This window comes from Dysidea avara, chromosome 3, assembly GCF_963678975.1.
Source record: "Dysidea avara chromosome 3, odDysAvar1.4, whole genome shotgun sequence".
NCBI classification, from domain to species: Eukaryota; Metazoa; Porifera; class Demospongiae; order Dictyoceratida; family Dysideidae; genus Dysidea; species Dysidea avara.
Window position 1 is genome coordinate 9,351,419 of NC_089274.1, and position 18,151 is coordinate 9,369,569.

The 18,151-nt window shown below is 39.9% G+C and overlaps 1 long non-coding RNA gene across 2 annotated transcripts in view; it reads left to right on the plus strand.

Annotated features, from left to right (window-relative positions):
- The first annotated feature begins 7,070 nt into the window (after nucleotides 1-7,070).
- The window catches only part of LOC136249275 (uncharacterized), a 268,619-nt gene continuing 257,538 nt past the window's right edge, over nucleotides 7,071-18,151 (plus strand). For both annotated transcript variants that reach the window (XR_010698138.1, XR_010698139.1), the window contains exons 1-2: nucleotides 7,071-7,154; nucleotides 7,389-7,497. This is a non-coding gene — a long non-coding RNA (uncharacterized lncRNA). The remainder of the gene's footprint in view (nucleotides 7,155-7,388; nucleotides 7,498-18,151) is intronic.

Sequence of the window (18,151 nt, forward strand, 5' to 3'; positions counted from 1 at the left end):
CTTCCTGATGCTACTAACAACATTCTGATGAGCAGTGAATAGTGAAATAATTAACTGTTGACAATAATCTGACAAGTTTCTTGATTCAGGAGGTGTGGGTGGTATCAGGGCAGCCTCAGTGGGGGTATGCAAGTCAATATCAAATAGGAGAAATGAAGGTTTCCCCCTGTAGATTGTGTACTGTGTTTTGATATGCCTACACAACTCCAGACAAGTATACATCCCATTGGATTCCATAGTGAGCAGAATGTTTTCTCAACATTGATTTAATCTGCGATTCAGCCTCTCAACCATATCATTGCACTGGGGATGTTATGACTTTGTATTCAACTTCTTAATTACCAAAAAAATTGCACAAGTCATGAAAAAGGGTGGACAGGAGGTTACTTCCTCTGTGTGAGAGCACAGCTTCCGGGGGACACCACAGAATGACGCTACTTCTTCAGCTAGAATGCGTGCAATACAATCAGACTTCTGGTCAGGGGTGGCAAACACCATGGGCCATTTTGTCAAAAAATCCTGGACAAATCATGTACTTATTACCTGCTGCTGTTCTGGGCAGCTCCATAATATCATTCCCAAGAATTTGAAAAGGTGATTCAACCAGAATGAGGTGAAGTGGAGGGTGACAAACTTTGCTTCCTCTTGTAACATATAGCACATTCTGGACAGTTCTTAGCATACTGTACACAATCATCATACATGCCATTCCATCACCAATGAGATGACAATGTATTATGTATGGACTTACCAGAGAAGTATCCCTCCAGGACTGACTGGTGTGTTGCTGCTAGCAGCTGCTCCTGTAAATGAGCAGGGACCACAATTCTGTTGTCTTTCCTCTTAGTGCTGATAAAGTACAAAATCTAGTCCATTGTAAAACTATAGTTTGAGCTCTGTCTTCTTCATATATATGTAAATTTCCCTCCTCTGCTCTTTAATGAATCGCTGAGATGAGTGATACTCACTGTCAGGCTGCAACTGTAGTACAGCACTCACAGTGGATATTTCATTACAGGCTGTTGTTGTGACAGTAGCCACCTGAAGTTCTACTTCAACTATGCCAACTTGAGGTGCAGTGCTACTAGGACTCTGTGATAGGGAATCTGCCTCCTAATTTTGCTGACCTGGCCTATACTTATAGTCACTTCCTTAATGCCAGAACCAAAAACTTTATTCTACCACCGTGCATGCTTTCTGAAGGAATTTAGTGCTTCTAGTATGGATTTGACAGCAGCATGATCTGTTTCACATCTATAATTTTTTATTCCATTAAGCTATGACCATACAATTTTCAGCATTTAATTGGCCTTGTACTGTAACACAAGTTACAGAATGCAGCTATCTTTCTTATTCCAATATTGAGATGTGACCCGTTGTGTGATGGGGTGTAGTTTATGTCCACATGCCCTGTTTTCGCAGGCCCAGTCACATATAAATAAGCACTGAAATGGGTGATGGCCCACACAACTGCTAGTGTTTCTAATTCAGAGATGCTAGTTACATTCAAGGAGCAACTAGCAAATGTGATAGGGTGTAACAGACCATCTTCACCATATCCTTGTACCAGTACAGCACCAATTCCTTTACTACTCACATCAGTCTCGAGAGTATAAGGTTGGTCAAACAATGGATAAGCTAGCACAAGGGCTGAAGTCAACCTCTCGCTTCAAATGCGGTCTGACACTCTCCATCCCAGTTAAAAGGGACAACTTCCCTGGTCAATGCATTAATGGGTGAGCTATACTGGCATATCCACATATGATTCAACCCTATACAGGATGACTTGTAACATAGCTGAATGCTCTAAAGAGAGACTTGCAACATAGCTGAGCTATCTAAAGGGTGACCTGTAGCATAACTGAACTGTCTACATGGTGATTTGTAATGTACCTAAACTCACTGCAACATAGCTGAGGGTGACTTGTAGTGTAGCTGAACTCACTACAGAGTAACTTGTTATATTGCTGAACTCTCTACAGGATGACTTGTTACATAACTGGACTTGTCTTGTAGCTGACCTGTTTACAGGGTGACTTGTTATGTAGCTATTCCCTCTACAGAGTGACTTGTTACATATCTGAAATCTTTACAGGGGGACTTGTATGCAACTAAACACTCTATACAGAAAACTTGGTTGTAGCTGATCTCTCTACAAGGTGACTTGTTACAAAGCTGAACTCTTTAAAGGGGAACATGTATGTAGCTGAACTCTTTACAGGAGACTTGTTTGTAGCTGAACTGGGGGATTTGCTTGTAGCTGAATCCAAACATAGCTAAATGCCTCAATGGAGTTACTTATTAGTATGTAGCCGACTGCGAACCCCAAAACTAAAAAAATGTGTATGCGAGTCCCGATATCTAAGTGTTTCAGATATTTAATTTCAAACAACATCTTGATCTACAATTTTTCTCCATTAGCATGGAGCTGTTGATTCATCTATGGCTTCTTGTACTGTATGTGTGGCAAATTAAGAATTTTATGTTTAATTAGGACTAATAGAAAAGTAGTGAAACACGGTAGGCTGCTGATATATGGACATCAAATCTCTACTGAACTTGTAGTAGTCATGGCGATGGACTGAAGTAGTGATTAAAAGTCCACTAGTATATCTGCAGGTGTAGACAACCTCCCTTGTTACAATACTTTTTGTTTCTGTTACTCCTAATTGAACTTAAAACTTCTTGTACTTATTTGTTTATTTTGCAACACAATCATGACTTGAAAACATCAAAAGAAAGAATGGTACCAGGCATGTAATAAAATTTATTTGCATCTGGACACACACCCCAACTATGAATTATGGGAAAGTCATTACACATAGGTTTCACATCATTACAACTAAAGAATAGTATGTATGAAAAGTGCCTTTGCAATCAATCCAGAATAATGGATGATTCCCATTAAAACACATGCAGGGAAGCCAATTACCCATTATTGCAAATCAACACATTGCATTGATATTGAAAAATAATAGGACACTAAGGAGAATTAAGCCCATGATGCATGCATTGTACATACTGAGGTATGTCAGAAGGCACCTGTCGGGGTGAAGTGACATCTAACAGTGAAACAATCAAAACCATAGCCTTAGTCGTTCTTGGGTTACACTGGTCTGAATCAATCACCCATAATTACACTGAATAAAAGATGTTTAAAACTTTGTAGCAACCTATTGAAGGAAATTCAGGTCGCAGTAAAGGTACTTTTGAACTTTTGGGTTTGCCAATACTGCCAAGTCACCATGAAGATATTGTGAAGCTATTTTCTGGTCAATATTTTTTTGTGAGATAGTGCAAACCTTCATGAATTCTAATATACAGTACTACCATAGTGTTTCATACTGACTAACTAACTGCCTGATGCTTTCAGACAAGAAATAATGGCTAACAATACAGGCTTGAATGTTTTCACTGTTAGACATTACCTCAGTACAATGGTACCTTTTGGCATACCACATTACATACACGTACTCATCATGGACTTAATTTTGTTCTCCTTCGTATCCCATTTATCTTCGCTGACAGTGCAAGGTGTCAATCCATGGTAGCTAGCACATGATGGCTTCCTACATTTGCAATGAAAATCATCCATATTTTCTGTAGTGACTGGGTTGATTGCAGAGGCACTTGTTGTAATGTTCTTCATTTGTAGTACTGTGTAACGGACTGAACATAACTGAAAACAAAGTGTAATGGCTGTTCCATTTTTGCAGTAAATGATAGTTGGGGTGCACGTTCAGACGAAGACATCACATATGCGCATCATTCATTCTTTTGGTGTGGTACACACTGGTTCACCAGTCATAATTATGTTACAAAAAGGTAAATGTTTCACTACTTCCCTTCCCAACCTCCCTTGTTTCACTGCTTTTATGGCTGTGATCACTAACCAAACTGTTTTTCGTTCTACTTGTGATAGCAGGAATTCTCTGTAACTTTTACACCATGCTCCTGAATTTTGAAATGATTGGATTGATTGTAAAGGTTCTTCTCATACTTTCTTTCACTATGTAATGAGCAGTATGTAGTTGAAAATGAAGAGAAATGGCCATGTTGCTTGCCAGTAATACTGGATGAATAAAAAATTGAAAATTTTAAGAGGGGAATATGGATCGCTGAAAAAAGCATTGAAACAAGAAGGGATCGCTGAATAAAGCCATGAAACAAGAAGGGATTGCTGGGATGGTAACATAAACCACAAATCCCTATTTTGACTCTCTGTCATAAATCTTTAGTTACATGCTCTGTCATTTTGAAATAAGTCAAAATAAGGATTTGTGGTTTACATTACCATCCCAGCGATCCCTTCTTGTTTCATGGCTTTTTTCAGCGATTCCTATTCCCCCTCTTAAAAATTTTAATTTTTTATTCATCTAGTTTATGTACTTTTTATTAATCCAGTGATGGATTATGGATTTCTTTGATTGATAATGAAGACTGTAGTAAATAGTGTAATTTTGCATTCTGCATAGTAACGCCATCAACGTTTCAGTACAAACATGAAACTGATCAAATTGCATTGTGCATACAGACTGAGAGTCTCCCAATATAAGTTACAATTTACATTACTGGTGCCATTAATAGCTGTCAAATTCAGTGCAAGGATTGTTGTAATACACTTGACTGCATTATTAGAGTATTTAATCTGGATTACCCACTCACGTACAATAATCATGGAGCGAAAAAACTACCTTGCACCAAAGTCATCAGCCCAGATTACCTGGCCTAACTGGTTTAATAAAGACAGATTCTATTAGCCACAAGCAGCGCACACCAAAAAACCTAACTTTGAGCTCGAGCTTGTATGGCTTCTCAAGCGTAATGGCGTTTTGGTAAGAAGAAACAGGCGTTTTGGTAAGAAGAAACAGCCTGGTTTGGGCTGTTTCCATCCTAAAATGAAATCAAAAATAGGTCATTAAATCTATTCTGTTATTCAGAACTTTGATGATCACCTTAGGCTGCAAAGTGATGTTGACCAATTGTTGCAGTAGTCTCACACATGGTTGTTTCGGTTCAATATAGCTAAATGTAAGCTGATGCGGATTGGCAACTCTGCTCCGTTCACCTACTCTATGCCGGACAGTTCCACCAACTTACCCTTTGAAATCACAGAAGTGCAAGATGAAAAAGATCTTGGTATTTGGTGCACTAAAGACTTGAAACCATCTCTACAGTGTCGGAAGGCTGCAGCAAAAGCTATGCAAGTTCTTGGTTTACTAAGAAGGTCCTTCAAACTTTTTTCTGTTGACTTTTTTGTACAAAATGTATGTCAGACCTCACTTGGAGTATTGCATCCAGGTCTGGAACCCTTACTTAGCGAAAGATATTGATCTCCTAGAGAAAGTACAGAGACGTGCCACCAAGTTATTATCAAGTTTATTTGATTTACCATACGAAATTTGTCTAGAGAGACTTGGTTTATATTCACTGTACTGTAGTCGTTAAAAGGGAGATCTAATTGAGACCTACAAGATATTGAATGGTTACTATGACATCAACCCTACTTCATTTTTCACTTTGAGTAATACGGATACCACCAGAGGTCACCACCGTAAACTCTTTAAATTTCGATCTTGGCTGCTAATGAGGCATAATTTTTTCACCAACAGAGTAGTTAATTTGTGGAATTCTCTTCCAGCAGATGTTATTTCTGCACCAACCATAGCATTATTTAATAAGAATCTTAATTTATGGAGAACAACAAGATATGGGCACTCTCAAAGGCCTGCGGCCTAGCTTGACAGTCTTGTGTTGCCAAGCAATTTTTGCCTATTAATAATTATACAACCAAGTACTAAGAATAATACGAAACGCGGTTAAAATTACGTCATTAATAATGAATGAAATAAATAAATAAATAAATAATTAATAAATAATGTTTGAGAAAACTACACGGCCTAAGGCTTCGCACTCACCGGGAATAGAATCCATGGTGTATGAAGAGATAATCGTATAATGGGTGAATGTTTCCGTGGAGGTGATAGAAACGTACAACAATTCTATTTAATGCTGATCAAAACAGCACGTGATATACCCACTACTAATCGAGCAGATTCAAATGGCTATTTAGACGAGCGAACTACTGTTCAATTGTGTTTGAAAGTGTTGCCAGCTGGCACACTAAGTCTCAAGTCGCCATGCCGGCTGCCAGTGGATGCGCTCCGTGTATTTATGGCTGCAGGACACCTGAATAGGTTTGACATGCCAGCTGCACAAGGACAGGTATGTTTGTTTGTATTCTAATGTACACATGTCTTGTATTTTACTATATTTTTTCTGGCTTGCTAGGCTCTGGTTGGTTTGGTTGTCTGTTTGTACTAATGTATTGTAAGAGTGTGGTATGTTTTAATGTTTTCTTGTATTATTGTACATTTTGCCTTTACCTAGCTCACTAGGCTCTGGCTGGCTTGGCTGTCTTCCTTTATCTGGTCCACCTGGCTTGTATACTCCTACAGTATTGTGCATCTCCTGTAGGTTGTGTATGCATATACTGTGTACACATCACTGTGCCATTACCACACCAATGATGTAGTGGCACTTAGCTACTGGTGGCCTTTAGTTACGATGCCACTATTGTGTTGTATCTGTCACTACTGTGACATATTGAGTTGATTTGGGGATCGTGCCTTCACCACCTAATAACCTCACCAGGGGGCTGTCACGTTGGTGTATGTACTTGGTTGTATGTGACGCGGTCCTAGTAATAATAATTACATAACCAAGTAATAATAATAATAAGAACGTGACGTCATAAATAATTAATTAATTAATGTCCAGACGAAACTGCGTAGTGCACACAAGAACACTCACCGGAATTGAGTTAGACGAAACCTGAACGTCAAATTGAAGTGAGCGTTTTTTCTCCGGTGCCTTCGTTAAGCAGGACACTTTTCTAAACAGTGCCTTTCTTCTAACAAACATTGAACTCCTTAACAACCACTTTCCAGCGCAATTCACTCAAAATCCACGTTCAACCTGCAAAACAAGCTGTACACACTGCGCGTTAAACAGGTCGCCAAACACGTAAAACCTGTTGATACATAGCAACCAGCCGTACGCACGCCATTAAAATTTTTTTTTTGTTAAGTTAAAACTGAGAACGTTGTCTTCCTGCCTTGAACTGCATTACTTACACTTACAGGTGTTTGAAGGTTAGTCCTAACTAGTTTGTTTACCGCATGGAATGCCATGGTTGGAATAAATTTCTGTCGAAGTACTAGTCTGAATAAAGTGTGTTACTGGTGTTACCAGGCACTGTACTGCTTTCTTCGGATGGGCTAAATGTTTCACAGTTGTTGTACAATTACAGAAGTTATTTTTACATTATTTTACAATAAAATAACTAGTTGTTTCCTGTTACTTGTCGTACATTTTTTTTGTTGTAGTGCGAAGAAACAAGCAGGGCAATGATAGACATAACGCAATGGAGAATAGCGATAGGTACTCATCACCTCCGGTGGAGGCGTAATTCTAATTACGGGTTAACAACTTTAGGTGAGTACCATGTAGACAGATTAATGTTCTTCATTACGGTATCGGTTAAGGTATTCATTACTATGCATGTTTTTATTACTATGCTACTGCTGCTACAAGCAGGTGATGTTGAAAGTAACCCAGGCCCAAACTTTTTAAGGACTTTTCCAAATTGTGATGAAAAATAAGGAACTGTAGCTAAACCATTTAGACTTCCAGGTGACTTGAGCATGTTATGCAAGAAGGTTTACATTTCAGCATTAATATATCCTACTATACCACTTCACAAAAACGTAATCAATTATGGTTATAGACAGTAGATACAGTGATTGTTTTATTAGAGATTCATGTGTAGTAGTATAATATTTTGGGTAATGTACTTGGTTATGTGTGACCCAAAGTCCTAGTAATAATAATAATAATAATAATAATGGACACGCACAATGATCCATTCAGCAAGCCTTATTACTTTTTATCCCAGGATTCTCCTTGTAAATTTTGCTATGCCGGTGAAAGAATAATAATAATAATAAAGGAAGGGTTAGGGCAGCTGTTGTTGGGCTGCTGAGAGAACTCAGGGAAGTGTACTTAATCCTAATGATATTTTGGATGGTTCTACTGATGGAAACACTATTTTTGACATCTTGCAGACAAAACATCCTCCTCCTTCTGCCCCAACTAAAGAAGCCTTGATTGATGTATCAATGCTTCCAGAATTTGAAGAGGTGGAGCTAACTAGTGCCCATGTATTGTGTTCTGCTTGTAAGATACAAGGTGCTGCCGGTCCTGGAGGATGTGATGCAGGACACTGGCAGGATGTGTTTTTTTGGTATGGTGCTCATAGTGATTGCCTAAGAGAAGCTGTGCCCAGAGATTGACTAACACTATCGTACCATGGAATGATATCAGAGCTTTGGTTTCTAACCGTTTGATTGCTCTTGATAAATGTCCTGGAGTGAGACTTGTGGGTATTGGTGAGACACTGCGATGTATAATTGGAAAGATGGTTTGCACAGCAACTCGACTTGATTTGGAAGTGCAATGTGGGACTGATCAACTGTGTACAGGAATCAAGTGTGGAATTGAAGGTGCAGTACATGCTATGTGTAGTCTGTTTGCTCAACATCAGCTACATTCTGGCTGGGGGTTCTTCTGGTAGATGCCACAAATACTTTCAACAGCCTAAACCGTGCTGTGTTACTTCGGAATGCTAGGGTAATGTGGCCAAGATGTTCTCACTTTTTGTTTAATACTTACCAGGGTTGGGCCACTTTGGTACTTCGTGGGTAGTGACAAATTTCTCTTCAGTAGAGAGGGTGTTACACAGGGTGACCCTATTTCCATGTTTCTTTATGCTGTGGGAACACTTCCACTCATCCATCGACTGAAGAATCCCAAGCAGTGGGTGCAGATGTGGTATGCTGATGATGCCTCTGCTTGTGGTGAGCTTTCTCAGTTACTAGATTGGTTCAATTTACTTGTCCGAAATGGACCTGCTTGTGGCTATTATCCAAATCCATCTAAGTGTTGTCTAGAAGTTGATCCTACATTTGTTTCTCAAGCCTCCACTCTTTTTGGCCATCTAGGCATTAAAATTGTTACCAGCCACCACTTTTTAGGTGGGTTTATAGTTGATAGCAGCTCCTCATCTGCTTTTGTGTCGGAGAAAGTCCAGATGTGGGTTTCTTCTGTTCGCAATCTATCTGAAGTTGCAGTTTCACAACCTCAGCGGCTCTGGCCAAATCTCTCCAATGTGAATGGATTTATTTGCAATGTGTCATTCCTAATTGTGCCTCTCTCTTTGCACCACTAGAACATGTTATGTTGACTTGTTTTTTTACCAGCTTTGTGTGGTTGTGAAGTTTCTCCACTAGAGCAGCACTTGTTCTCCCTTCCTGTGCATTGGGGTGGGCTTGGCTTAGCGATGCCTTGTGCATCTGCTTTGTTCAACTTTTCTGCTTCACAGAGAGCTACTCAGGTTATTGTAAACGCCATCACAGGTGTGAAAACATTTGAACTGGACAGTCATGAATTGATGCTGTTTGATGCTCGCAAAGAGTGTACAAGATTACTAGATGTGGAACATACCAATTTATTTAATCATAATTATTTGCTCACAACTTGACCCCATTCATCACTGTGCTTTGTTAAGTCCAAAGGATAATGATTTACAGTGTGGCTGTCTGCACTTCCAACTGAAAAAAAACAACTTTGATCTTACACCAAAAGAGTTTAGAGATGCTCTTGCTATCCGCTATCGTAAACTTTTGCTGAATGTTCCTGCTTTTTGTGATGGTTGTGGAGCTCCTTCTACTTTGGATCACTTTTAACTTGTATGAAGGGTGGATTGATTGTGCAGCGGCATAATAAGATAAGGGATGCTATTGGAGACTTGGCAGCAATGGTATGGGGTCAGGTTAGACATGAGCCTATTGTTTCTGATTCAACGATTGAACCTGCTGGAGAAACATTGGTTGCATACTTGAGTGTTAGGGGTGTTTGGTTACTTCAAGCTGAGGCATTGTTTGATGTCCGTGTGGTAGATACTGATGCTCAGTCTTATTTATCTAACACCCCCAAATCAGTACTCTTATGTGCTGAAATTGAAAAAAAAGTGAAAATATTCTGCTGCTTGTTGCACGCCGGGCTCACTTTACACCTTTGTGCTTTTCGGTGGATGGTCTTACAGGTTGCGAAGCATCCTCCTTCATTAGAAGACTTGCAAGTGGCCTTGCTGCTTCATGGGATAGAAGCTATATAGTGATGTTGTCTCATGGGTGAGAGCAAGGTTGGGGTTTGCTTTAGCGAGGGCTACTGTGTTGTGTCTGCGTGGATCGCGGACCCGTTGAAGATGTCTGGGTTTTGAGGATGGTGCAGCATTATAGACAAAAACGGACCTATTTATTAATTTGTTTCAATGTTTTTGCTTAGTTTCCTGTATGTTTTCTTGATGTATGTGTTTTATTTACATTATGATGATAACTATACACATAATAATAATAATAATAATGGGAATGCAATTTGGCTTTCAGAAGTGTGCAAGTGTGATTATGCAGCGTGGTAGACAGTGTTCCTCTAGTGGATGATGGCCTTATTGCTGCATTGACACCATTGGAATGCTATAAGTATTTGGGTATTTATGAAGCTGATTCAATCAACTGCCCTAAAACCAAAGAAATAGTTCAGGCTGAGTATTCCGTCGTTTGCGAAAAGTCTTATCCTCACAACTGCATGCAAGGCATAAGATCATGGCAATTAATGAGTTTGGTATTCCTGTTTTACGCTACTGTGCTACTATCATAGACTGGACCAAGAATGAATTACAAGTGCTTGATCGCAAAACTAGGAAGACTTTCACAATGAATGGTGGCCTACACCCACGTGCAGATGTGGATAGGACTTATATGCAGCGTACTTTGGGTGGACGTGGTCTGCTTGGTGTTGAGGACACAGTCAGTTTGAGCGTGCTGCACTTTATTACTATTTGAAAGATCATACTCATGTACTGATGAAGAAAGTATTATCTAGTGGTTTCGTGAAAACTCCAGCTGATATGTCTATTGTTCCTGATGCATTCAAAGATCATCTTAATGTTTCAGAATTGGTGAGATAAGCCATTACATGGCCAGTATGTGTGCAATTTACAAGATACCAACTGTTCCAATTCTTTTGGGTGGCTGGTTCATTCTGACTTGAAAATCGAGACTGAGAGTTTGATTTTAGCTGCCCAAGATCAGGCTCTGAACACAAAATATTATAATACATCCATCCTTGGTGGGTCTGACCCTTTATGTCATCTCTGTGGCACTAACAATGAAACTGTTGCTCACAATGTCTCTGGCTGTTCAATTTTGGTGGGAACATCATACAAGAAGTGTCATGATGTAGTTGGACACAACCTGCATTGGTGTCTTTGTTCACAGTTTGGCTTCCCAGTTGTTAAAGAGAGGTGGAAACATAATCCTAGATCTGTGGAAGAATCTGAGAGTGTCAAACTATTGTGGGACTTTACTATTACCACTGACAGAACCATCCATGCTAATCAACCTGATCTAATTTTAGTGTTAAAAGAGGAAAGACTGCTTACTTAGTGGATTTTTCATGCCCTTTTGACAATAATGTAACACGTAAAGAAGCTGAAAAGTTGAAAAGTATCAGGATTTGTTACTGGAAATACAAAGGCTCTGGTATGTCAGGACTGAAATTATTCCTATTGCTATCGGTGCTCTTGGTACTGTGAGTCCTAAGTTTGATGACTGGCTGAAATCACTACATATCAATTTATATCCTTGTACTCTACAGAAACGTGTTTTGTTGGAAACTGCTGGTTTGTTGCGTCAAACACTAAACATTCATCTTTAAACCTTTGTTAGGTTTCGATGTTGTAATTATGTACCAGAATTATGTATTTGTTTTACTTCTGTGTGTATTGAAATAATAGTTATGAATAATGATAATGATATAAACAAACAGGCATATTTCAGTTTTGTCTGAAATACAGATGCCATTTCCTTTTCACTTGATACTTATTAACATGCTACCTTCATGACACATCACGGCACGCTACGGCATGCCCTACACAAACCACCCTTCCACCGCACCGAGCTCTAAACACATTACTTCACATGATAACTACATAGAAACATCACTTCACATATATGTATACACATACGTACATACAACTCTTTGGGGGAGGTAGGGCAACTGAGGTGAGATGCATTTGCTTGAAGGGGAATCGTGTGTTATCACTGTCCCAGTTGTGTCATGCTTAATGCTAGCTTTGATGATGTAACTTACAAGACATTAATAATGCCCAACAGTACATACACCCAACAGTGCCTACGCCCAACAGTACTTACGCCCAACAGTACCTATGCCCAATTCTAACTTCACTCAATAGTGCCTACACCCAACAGTACTCACAGCCCACAGTACCTATACCCAACATTACAATACTCTAGCATTACCAACATTCAGTGACAGTCCACATTACAAACATCTAGTCGCAACAAACATTACAAACATTAAGTCGCAAAAAAACATTACAACATTTAGTCGCAACAAACATTGCGAACATTCAGTCGCAACAAACATTACAAACATTCAGTCGCAACAAACATTATAAGCATTCAGTCGCAACAAACGTTACGCACATCGCAACAAATAACCACATGTAATCGCAACACATAACAACATTTAGTCACAACAAATATCGCACATATAATCGCAACACATAAGCACATATAATCACAACACATAAGCACATATAATTGCAACGCATAACCACATTTAGCCACAACAAACATAGGCACATTTAGTCGCAACAAACATAACCAGTTTGAACATAGCATTTATTGGTAAGTCGCATTAGTGATAACACACGCATCTTTGGACTGAATTACTTTTAACTAAGTTCAGCAATTTGCGCCCAATTTCCCCCAAAATAGTTGTTAACAGTGATATAAAACATAACACATGATGATGTATACTTTTGCAGAATTTGTGTCTATTTGTCATAATTGAATTAATGTTCCAGTACTATTACTGTACGCATACAATATCAAAGCTCACAATGAGTACAGCATCATGAGTGACAAAATTCAATTCTTCCATAGACTGTAACTCTGATTTACCATACCACTCATCACTGTTACATTATGACTATGTAATACTGCCACATGTGATGGTAATTAACCCTTAATGACATCAGAATCTATGAATGACGTAATGTATATAGTAGTAGTATAATCAATATGTATCTGTATATTATTATCACAGTGGTCGGTTGAAACCATAAATGGTGTCTACCACTACTGGGACGAGCCATAAAGTTGTACTGCTGCCCCCTTTGAATAGCTTCTTATGTACTGACCGTAAGATTTGATGACAAATATTATTCCATCTATCATGGCTATGGGACGTGCACAACCATACATCTGTGACATGTATAATGTGAATACAATGTATCCTCTGGTGGTTCTATGTATCCCATATATTTTCAATAAACTACATGACTGACTTCAGTGGCCGTATCAATATGTACACAAACCCAAGCAATGTAGGTTAATGTGAACCTACACATGAATATGCGTGACGGTAACAAGTGCTACAAATTAAGTATGACACATAACTCTAGTACATTTGTTAATGTGTCCTAGTGACATGTTGGGATAATGCACAGAATGAAGGGTTTGAATTGAATAAAATATCACGGATCTTCGTGAAGTGTTCAAATGTAATAAGGATTATTAGTGACTATCAGGGTTCCAAGCTTGTTAACTATGGAGTATGCATCATCTACTGCATAGTAATTAAGAGCACATGCAGAGGGAGCTATAGAATTGTTACTGCTGAAGCCCACAGGTGCAGACAGGTGAGGGAATTGAAAGGTTCTAGTTTGAGTGCATTCTGAGCAAGAGGGTCACCCAAAACAGATGGGTTCACAAACGCAGATTGTAAGTTGTGCGCTGTGTACATGGGGTGTAAGTTGTGCGCTGTGTACATGGAGTGTGGGCTTGTGTAACCGAAGTTACACCCTTGTCAAATGTCTGATAAGAACAGCTGTACAAAAGCCTTGTCAGGGTGATTGCATAGTTTGCACTCAAGAGTGAGTGGTACTGTAGTAGTGGGGTGCATGCTGGGTAGGGGAATCCCCACAAATAAGGTGGGGAAAGTGTGCTTTGTAATTGGTTGCACACCTTTGCATTGTTGCAAATGTTGGCAAGTTCTTAGGTTGTTCAAATCACAGCAGATTTGCGTGAGTGATTGTGGTGGGAAGGTAGGATGGACTGCCAGGGGCGGGTTGGAAGTTTAAAGTAGCGTTGCACCGATAATTGGGTTGAATTATCAGTAAAAGCCGATATTAGCTAATTTTACAAGTAGCAGTATCAGTTACAAAGTGGAGATGTTTCGTTGATTAACTAAAACCCACAATCAATCATTGATGACGGTAATGAACAGGTGAAAGTAATGAAGCTGCGAAATGCAGCATACAACACTTAACTGTGTAGGCTTTTTTGAGCAAGTATGGCTGCCAAGCTATAGTAGGCTGTGTATATTTATTGGCACCCCACGTAATTAGTCAATCACTTCTCGCAAATGGTCTTGAATCCCACCAGCAACACTGTTTGATAAGCTGGCTTAGCTATTTTATAAACCACTTGGCTTCTTTTCCGTGAAGGGGTTAGTGGGAATACTTCAACAACACTGTAAAATCTTATGCACACTCAATTAACCACATTGATTACATTATCATTACATTTGCAATTTAATTTAGGTGATTTTCTGCTCCCCCTTCCTTGTTCTGAAGGACTGAATATCGGTTAATATCAGCATGACATTTACAAGAATAGGCAAATATTGATATTGGTAAAAGTAATGTGAAAAAATGTGTATCGGTGCAACACTAGTTTAAGGAGTATAATGCACTGGTAGCTGAACATTTCTAGCGCTCGGGATAGTTTAGCTAGAAGAATGGTGGAGACATACATGTTCCAGGCCACCATCCATGAGGCAAAGGAGTTGATGTTTGGAGTGGGTGGGTTGGAGCAAGTTGAAACGTATCACTCCGAGATGACATTTTCAGCATGAGCATTTGCATATGCTGCTGAGTGGTGGGTTCGTCGGGTACAGAGAATATGGCATGGGCGAACGAGCTATTGAATTCTATGCACTACTCCACAAGGATTCCAGTGCATACACGTGCCGGTAGTGGAGCTATTAGTGGAGGAAGATGAGTAGTACCAAGAATGGTTAGTTCTTGAGTATGCAGTTCTGGCTGGTTGAGGCTACCCGAAGATGGCCAGAACAGCGGGATATGGCCTGAAGTGTAAGTTTTTGTTGATTGAGGAGCTTTGGTTGCTAGCTGTAGACTGCAGCTGAGGAAATATGTTCGGGTTGACTGCTGGTTGAGAGGTAGGGGTCACTGTTGTTCCAGAAGTGGGTAGCACGAGTTGTGTCAGGGAAGCCTGTGGACTTGGGATAGCAACGGTGATCTGTGACGGAGATATTTGGGTGCCACTGGACGTCGCTTGAAGTAACAGGTTTGCAAGCTGTGTTGTGACAAAAGTAGACGCAGTGACTTGTTGTGCCTTGTAGCCGCGGCGTCACTGGGACTGGCGGTTGCGTTGGTATGTTGAGAAGACACTGTGGGAGTCGGTTAGGAAGCCTGACCAGTGACAGGTGGAGTTTCGTCAGCGTTATTTGTTGTTGCGTCAGCCTGCAGTTTTAAAGAGTCATGGAGTTCATCCTCGGCATGACGCAGGTTTCTGGACTTCCGCTCGGCGCCGAGGGATCCAAGCTGCGACAGCCAAGCTGACGGAGCGAAGGACTGCCCGAGAGCCAGGTCCAGCGCCTCGACGAGCCTCTCCGCACGATCAGTGGTTGTCTGAGCAACCCCTCACAGCACTAATGAGACGCGTTGCTGGTTAAGTGATAGCTATCACTATTGAACCGTGTGAGCCAGCAAACCCACTATAGTTTTACGTCACGCGTTCAGTTGATAGTTGAATAATGCAATAGCTATATTTAAATTAAGACAGTTATACACATGTAGTGTGACTTAGCTGGTTTTGTAGCGGAGCAGCTAGTAGGTTCCAAGTTGGTGATGAGGGATTTCACTGGTGTACGGCTTAGTCAGTCAAGCAGCCTATGACTTCTTCTCAGTTAAAGTTCTCTAGTTAGACCTCCAACTTCTCTAGTTAGACATCTAAGGGCTGAGAAACTAAAATCGGGCACCAAACGCACAGATGACACAATTAGACAATTGTGGCAGATACAACTCAGTTCCACTACTATATAGGAATGTGGAATTTAATTATGACATGCACTTATGCAACCAGATGACAGATGGTGCTAAAACTTGATTTCTGCTCCTGACCCACCACTCCAGGAAGCTAGCCTGTTAACTTTTGTTTGTTGCTGAGGCAAAAAACTACATCTAGTGGACGTATACTCATTGCAAAGAAGCACCAGAGGGTTGTTTTGAGTTGAAGGATGCTTTTCAAGGTGGATTTAGTAGTCTCACATGCCAGACGGTTTTTGTGGGGACAGTACATAAACTGTCTGGTCACTGTTGCACACTTTCCGTGAACTCACTGGAATGCAATTAGATTACATCACGGTATTGATTTGCACCAAGGATGATGTAATAATCGTACCAATTACCCCTGTGAGCACACTAAGACGATAATTGTACTGGTAATATTGTGGTGACGTATTCAAAACATTGCTGAACATCTTCCTCGACAATTCTGCTATTTTCAAATCCGTAGTGAACCATAATCGTTCTTATACCAATGCTTTTAAGAGCCCGGAAACAAAGATCCTAAGCCCATGGCGTTGTTAAACTTTCGAAAAAGTGATCTGTATCCGAGATTCAGTTCTTTATTACACTAAGAATTTGAATTATTAGTGTTTGTTTTGTCACAGAGTCTGCGAAGCGATCTGATTGGCTCTGCCAACATTCTGGCAGTGGTCCTGGAATGTGTGCAACAGTGACCAGACAGTTTATTTACCACCCCCACACAAACCATCTGGCATGCGAGACTAGGTTTTTAGGTGTGCATTTTATTAGGCAAAAAACGTGGGCAATCTCTATTATGAACCCACTATTGTGGTTCATGATAATATATATCTAATCCAAAACAGCCAAGCTGTAAAAAAAGAGTGTGGCCCTCAAAAAGGCTATGGTGAAAAAAGATGTGAAATCCAAGGTGGCGGCCAAGAAATGGCTGTGATGGTAGGTTAATGGTAAAAATTTTAATAACAACAATTCAGGTGAATTTTGTGCCAACACCAAGTGGCACCAAAATTCACCTGAATTGTCGTTCTTAAAATTTTTACCATTAACCTACCATCACAGTCATTTCTTGGCTGCCACCTTGGATTTCACATCTTTTTTCACCATAGCCTTTTTGAGGGCCGCACTCTTTTTTTTACAGCTTGACTGTTTTGGATTAGATTTCACTTCTTTTTGTATTTGTATACCCCAAAGCCGGCCTATGGCTGGCTTTGGGGCTTTTTTAACCTATCTTTTTTTCTTTACCACAGGAAGAAGAAAAGATGAAGCAGATGCTAAATATTTTAAATACTTCTGATTTTATAAGTAATGTACAAATTATATGTATAATACATATATTTAACTCTCTACATGGTGGTTTCCTTGTAACTGAACACTCTACAAGGTGACTTCTTCTAGCTGATCTCTCTACAGGGTGATTTGTTTGTAGCTGAACTCTCTACAAGTGATTTGTTTGCAACTGAACTCTCTACATGGTAGTTTCTTTGTAACTGAACTCTCTACAAGGTAACTTCTTCTAGCTGATTTCTCTACAGGGTGATTTGTTTGTAGCTGAACTATCTACAAGGTAACTTCTTCTAGCTGATCTCTCTACAGGGTGAATTGCTTGTAGCTGAACTCTCTACAGGGTGATTTGTTTGTAGCTGATGTCTAGACAGGTTACTTGTTTCTAGCTGATCTCTTGAATTCTCTTCAGGAGGACTGCTCTATTAGGTTGACTGCTCTATTAGAGTATCTCGATCTCGCACTTGCTACATCAAGTTGGATTTGGTGGGGTCTATTCTACGGAACGGAACGGAACGGAATGATGGACTAAACTACGGAACGGAATGCTTTCTCAAATTGAAGCTTGCAGCTAACCATTGCTGTACAAGT